The sequence below is a fragment of the Ammospiza caudacuta genome, chromosome 6 (assembly GCF_027887145.1).
Source record: "Ammospiza caudacuta isolate bAmmCau1 chromosome 6, bAmmCau1.pri, whole genome shotgun sequence".
NCBI lineage: Eukaryota > Metazoa > Chordata > Aves > Passeriformes > Passerellidae > Ammospiza > Ammospiza caudacuta.
Window position 1 is genome coordinate 62,852,221 of NC_080598.1, and position 6,575 is coordinate 62,858,795.

A 6,575-nucleotide genomic window follows, 5' to 3' on the forward strand; every position below is an offset into this window, starting at 1 on the left:
AATGGGGTTGCAGTGGTAAGGAAAACATCCTGATGAAAAATCACTGGGCTTGGTGAACTGAAATGTTTTCTTACTCCTAGAAAAGGTTGTTCTGAGGGTGACTTGAGCATCTTGAGTGTGGTGCTGGGAGGTTTCCCAGGTAATTCTTGTCATCCACATCCAAAATTCGTGTTTGGGTTGCTTGTCCAGAGCCCTCTGACAGACCTGATGTTGGAAGTGGGGAAGGAAAACTTCCAAGGGATCTGGGGAGGCATCCACTGCTGCAAACAACATCCTACAGAGCATCCAAAGTCCTTTTGGCTCCCAGTGGAGGGGGAAAAGAGCCAAAATAAACTTCCAGGGGAGTTTTCTGGGAGCTGGATGTTTGCAATCCCACAGTCCTTCTGAACAAACACACCAAAGGTCAGTTTAAAAGGAGGCTCCTGGATTTAGGGGTGGTTTCATGGAAATCACTGGGGATTTTGGGCACCATCCTGCAGGGCCCTGATTTCCATGTGATTTTTTCTCCCTGCATAACAATTTTTGCAGTGTAACATTTGTGGGTTTCATCAGACCCAACATCCCCAGCCCTGGGGTCACAGCCTGGCTCTCAGGGCAGGTTAGAGCTGGCAGAGCTGCTTCCAAAACCAGATTTGAAAATTTGCTTCAGAGCTGTGTGACTGGGGGTAGGATCAGAATTCTAGAATCAGAATTTTTAAGGTTGGAAAGGCTTCCAAGGCCATTGAGTCCAACCATTCCCCCAGCACTGCCAAGGCCACCACTGAGCCATGTCCCAAGTGCCACATCCACATGGCTTTTGAACACGTCAAGGGATGGTGACTCTACCACTTCTACTGGAAGCCTATTCCAGTGCCTGACCACCCTTACAGTGAAGAAATTTTCCCCAATATCCAATCCAAACCTCCCCTGGCACAGCTTGTGGCCATTTCCCCTTGTCCTGTCCCTGTTCCCTGGAGCAGAGCCCCATCCCCATGCCTGTCCCCTCCTGGCAGGAGCTGTGCAGAGCCACAAGGGCCCCTGAGCCTCCTTTGCTCCAGGCTGAGCCCCTGCCCAGCTCCCTCAGCTGCTCCTCCCAGGACTCATTCCCTGGTGATTTTAGGTCCATGGCCCTAAAACAAACCCCAAACGGGCTCTTGGGACCACGGCAGTGAATATTCCAGCTGATCATCTCCCATGAGGCTGCTGGTACATTTCTACCATCAAAGATGGGTTTTGCTCTATTACACAGCTCCAGGCAGAGCTACAAATGCATCCTCCATCACCTGGAGCCTTCCAGGGAGCTGTGCTGAGCTGGCCAGGAACGGGGAGCACTCACCCAGCAACAGCAGGACAGGCAGAAGTATAAATCCTAATTCGAGTGGAAATGAAATGCCAGACCAAGAAACAGAAAATGTGTAGTGGATTTTCAATTGAAAACAGGTAAATCTCTACTACCTGGTTTTGAATTATTTGTTTGTGTTTTTTTTTTGTTTGCTTGTTTTCAATTTTTTTTTAACAACGTTGATAAATAATTCAATAGAATTTCACTGAAGTCTTCAGAAATGTTTGTTTGTCCTGAATTTGCCACCTTTCTGCTGGAAAACCAGGAACTTGGAAACTGTGCCAAGGAATCTGGTTGATAGTTGCTTTTTTTTTTTGGCTGTGCTGGGAATCCCAGTGATTGGGTTTGATGTCTGGACTTGGTGATCTTAGAGGTCTTTTCCAAGCCAATTAATTCTGTGGAATGGGAGAGTCAGGATGGGTCCATCACTTTTGGATTCTCAGGGTGGAGCTGGCAAGGGAGAATCTGTATTTGGATAAGATTTCCCCTCTCAGAGGTCCTCTGGCTATGAGATGCACCTCAGCTTCCTTCCAAAAAAAAATAATTGTGCTGGTCATGGAGCGACCTGGTGGTCCTGGCTGGACAATCCAGGGAGGAGATCAATTCAGGAGATAATCCAGGGCTGAGAGCTGCCTGTGAGGAAATTGGGTGCCTCAAGGAGCTCTCTGACAGAGAACAGCAGATCTGGCTTCTCCCTCTGCTTGTTGTACTAAACGTGCTCAGCTGAATGCTGCCAAACAAATTTGATAGTAAACAATTTACTTAAAGGCAGACAAAACACAAATACCAACCCAGGCTGTGAAAAGAGCCACTTGATCCTGACTCAATTGGACACAAATGGCAGGGAAAATTTGCAGGAATGGTTTCAAGCCATGTGTTGCCAGGGAACAGCCTGGTCTCCAAATCACATTATCGTTATCTTGGGGTAATAGCAGTGAGGAGCAATTGAGGGGAGCCATGCAGGGACACGGCTGCTGCTCCCATTTGCTGGGCTCTGAGTCCAAAGCCACCCTTGGTGATGGAATGGGATGGGATGGAGGGACCTAAAGATCATCCTGGCTGATGTCAGGTACCTTCTGTTGGGAATAGCTCCATGAGAGCCATGAAACTTTTGTCATATATCTGGTTTCACACTCATAAATATAAATTCACCTGGTACAGCCTACCCAGGCCAATCCTTCTGAAGTTTTCTAAATTTTGGGGAGGAAACACCCATTGGCAAGAGACCCTGTGTCCTTGCTCTGTGAGGGCAGGAAAGGAAACCTGGGGCAAAGCTGCTGCCTGCACCTCCAGCCTCATCCCTAAAATGTGAGACCCCCAGCAAGCAAGCTAAAGTGCAGATCCCACCTGCAGAAAACCCCTCAGGCCCTGGGCATCCTCTGCCCTCATGGAGCAACAAATCCTCCTGTAACAAACGAGTGTTTTAGGAGCCTGCAATCAATTCTGCTCGTTCTTCTGGGTAATGGAATTAAACTGCTCGTGATTCACTCTTTCAAGTGAACCACTGTGATTCCAGGGGCTGATAACTCTCAGGCTGTTTCCAGAGCAGAGGAAGGATGTCTGCAGGCTGGGATGTTGCCATCCATGGCCTCTGTGGGCTCAGCTATGATCCCAGGATCACGCTGGGGCCACGTCCTGGCTTGCTGTTAGCAGCAGCATTGATCTGCTTTGCTCCTTTGCTGAGGTGCTGGGTGGGCACAGATGGATTCAGAGAGTGGAATTCATCATCTCTAACTTTAAGCTCTGAGCCCAGCCCTGAATGATCCCATTTTGCAGCCAACAGAGGAAAAGCAGGTGTGTTCTGTGCATGATTCCTGTTTATCCTGACAGCTTTTTAGCAGCTGCTGGTGCAGAGATTCCCTTTGAAACTCCTTTTTGATGGATTCACCTGCCCCAGTGAGTTCTGCCCAGGGTGTTTCATCATTAGCCTTGGCGTGGAGAGGTTTCTTTTGGGAACTCTACTCTTGCAACCCTGAAAATCACATATCACACACAGGGAATGATGCTCCAGCCCTTCCCAGCTGGGTCCCACCAAAGCCAACACAGACTAAAACAGGCCAAGGAGTGGAGCCTGAACACAGACCTGCTCCATCCTCTCCCTTTTAGATAATTTCCCAAATTTCAAAGACAAGAGAGGCCTCTGAAGGGCTTTCCCATGGATCTTGCCCCCCAGCAGCATCCCCTGGCTCCCTCAGGGACCCCCAGCACCCTTCAGAGGCTGCACAGGGCTTTCACCCCCTCTAAACCTTGTTCTACATTTGAAAATAATCCAAGTTGCAGTCTCAGGATTCTTTGCACTCCTTGTCTTGTTGATCTTTAAGGATTTCTTCTCTTTAAACTGTGAAAATACCCTCCAAGCTCTAAGCAAGCAGAGGAGGGAAAACCAGGGCACATTCCCTCTAAGGGTGGGTCTGGAGCACAAGTCCTGTGAGGAGCAGTGAGGGAGCTGGGAAGGGTCTGGAGCACCAGGAGAGGCTCAGGGAGCTGGGCAGGGGCTCAGCCTGGAGCAAAGGAGGCTCAGGGGCCCTTGTGGCTCTGCACAGCTCCTGCCAGGAGGGGACAGCCAGGGGAGTCGGGCTCTGCTCCAGGGAACAGGGACAGGACAAGGGGAAATGGCCACAAGCTGTGCCAGGGGAGGTTTGGATTGGATATTGGGGAAAATTTATTCACTGAAAGGGTGGTCAGGCACTGGAATAGGCTTCCAGAGGAAGTAGTGGAGTCACCATCCCTTGAAGTATTCAAAACCCATGTGGATGTGGCACTTGGGGACATTGGTCAGTGGTGTCCTTGCCAGTGCTGGGTTAATGGTTGGACTTGATTGTCTTAGAGGTCATTTCCAACCTTTAATATTCTTTGATTCTTCTGGTTTATAGTCTGCATTTCACTTTTTTTGGCATGTATTCAGAAATAGCAATGAAAAACTTATTTGAGAAGGCTTAATGAGAACATGGGGTGTAAATAACAGGGAATTTTCAATAAAATATCATCATAACATACTTCAAAAACCCAAAAGTGCTTAATCTTACCCAGCTGATGTAGATTGTGTTTCAAAGGGAGAGGACTCCAATGTGGGTGGAACTGGGGCTGTGTCCTTCCACATCCTGGCACAAATCCCAATTACCTGAACCTACAAATTCCATGGTGGCAAAGGTCATTAACAGAACTGCTGGCATCAGCTCCTGTGTGTGCAAACCCTGCTCAGACACCCTCAGAAAAAGTGATTTTCTGCACAGCCAGGCAGTGATCACGCTGGTAAATAAGCTGGAACCTGCCCTTCTTGCCCCAGAAATAGGAGAAGAATTCCAGCCAGCTCCCACAGCAGCTCAGCTCAGGCAGTTACAGCGTCGGGGTTGACTCCAGAGGGAGCTTATCTTCTTTTCCAAGGAAACAAAGAGAGCAGAGCCTGGGGAGGACCAAGATGCTTAGATGGCCTTTGCTAAGCCCTTTTCTGTGTGGCTGGTTGGGTCTCAGTGGTTTGAAGCTCCTCAGGAGCATTTCCCAGCCCTCTGATCCAAAGGGAAGCGCGATCCCTCTGCCGAGGCCCACAGGAGAGTGAGGGAACTTGTCTGGTTCAAAGAGAGGACTTGAACACCCTCAGAGGATTGGGAAATGAGCTGGGAGTGTGGGGAGGAGCAGGGATGCAGCTCAGGGCTCCAAACCCTTGTGGTGCAGCAGTTCCTGTTCCTGAGCAGAGCCTGGGGCAATAGAACAAAGCCGGGCTGGCTGCAGGGCCCTGCATTTCACCTGAGTCATGCTGGCTCTTCTGCTGAAACCTGTGATCAGAAACCAAATGATAAATGTGGAAATAGTGTGTTACAGCTGCTGGGGTATTTTTTTTCTTTTTTTTTTTTTTTTTTTCTCTTGCTTGGCTTAGTTAAATGCAGCTCTTGTGTCAGGAGGAGGAGGAGGAAAGCCAGTGAGTCACACCCCACCCTCTGACAGCTCCTTCCCCTCCTTATCTTCCCAGCAATTCACCATTTCCTAGGCACAAGAGGGGGACAATTTGTCCCTGCTGCCTTAAGGACCAGTGGAGTGAAGAGAAGGGTTTGTGGCTCCTTTAGATCCTGGCCATTTATTTGATTGCAATCCAGAAAATATGAGTCGCCCTGCTCGTGCTTGGGTGATGGAGCATTCACCCCATGCTCAGCTGAGCCTTCAGACTCAGTTTCCAGCTCATAAAATCCCAGAATAGCTCCAGCTGGAGGGGACCCGTGTTCCAAAAATCTGCCCCAGCATTTATTTGTTCACCAACTCCTGAACCCAAGCTGTGCTCTCTCTGCTGGGTTTGCCCCAAGAGTGCCCAGGAGGATGCAGGATGCTCAAACCACTTTTTGGGGTGGCACACCAATACGTTCCCCACAGAAACTTCAAAATATTTGGTCTTGGTCATGAGAGTTAGCACATTTCATGAATCCTGGGTGGGAATATGGAAACAGTGGGACATGCCAGCCCTGCAGCAGGAAGGTGCCTGCAGAGACCTGGGGTTTGGAGGGATGGATGGAAGCGCAGCTGGGATCAGGGGGTGGGAATGGTCACCAAGGAAGGTCAGTCCATGCCTGGGATCATTCTGTTGACTGCATCCCAACCCCAGGGGCCTCGCAATGGTGGTGGTGGCATTCCAGCAGTGCCAGGGAGCGACTGGCAGGATGTGCCAACAGCACCCTGTGGGAAAGGGAGCAGCTCTAGGAGTTTGAGGGGATGGGGAGTACTTGGAGAATGATGCTGGGACCTGCTGTGAAGGGCACAAAGCATCCCAGGGCACAAATCTGCCCCATCCATCCCCATTCCTTTTCTGTTCACCCTGGGCTCCCCACAGCCCTCCCCACAGTGAGGGACAGCAGGAGGCACCTTCAGCAGCTTGGGGCTGAATCCCCAGCTCCTCCTCAGCCCTGAATCCCCCCCATAACCCCAACCCACACCTCAGCCTGCAGAACCCCAATACCCCCAGCCTGAGGGGTCTCCCTGTACCCTCCCCTCATGCCTCAGCCCAGGGATTCCCACTGTGCCCCTAGGCTGGGGGGCTCCCCCTGTACCCCATCACACACCTCAGCCTCGGGGCTGCCCCACACCCTCAGCCCCAGTGATGCCTCCATGCCCCCAGCACACCTCAGTCCGTGGGATTCTCTCCTGGAACCTCTGGACCAGGTTTGAGCCCAGGGGTCCCTCTGGATGCTCCCATAGCCCCAGCCCAGGGCATTCCCCACTGCTCATGCACCTCATCCTGGAGGATCCCATATCTTGGAGATCTCTTGGG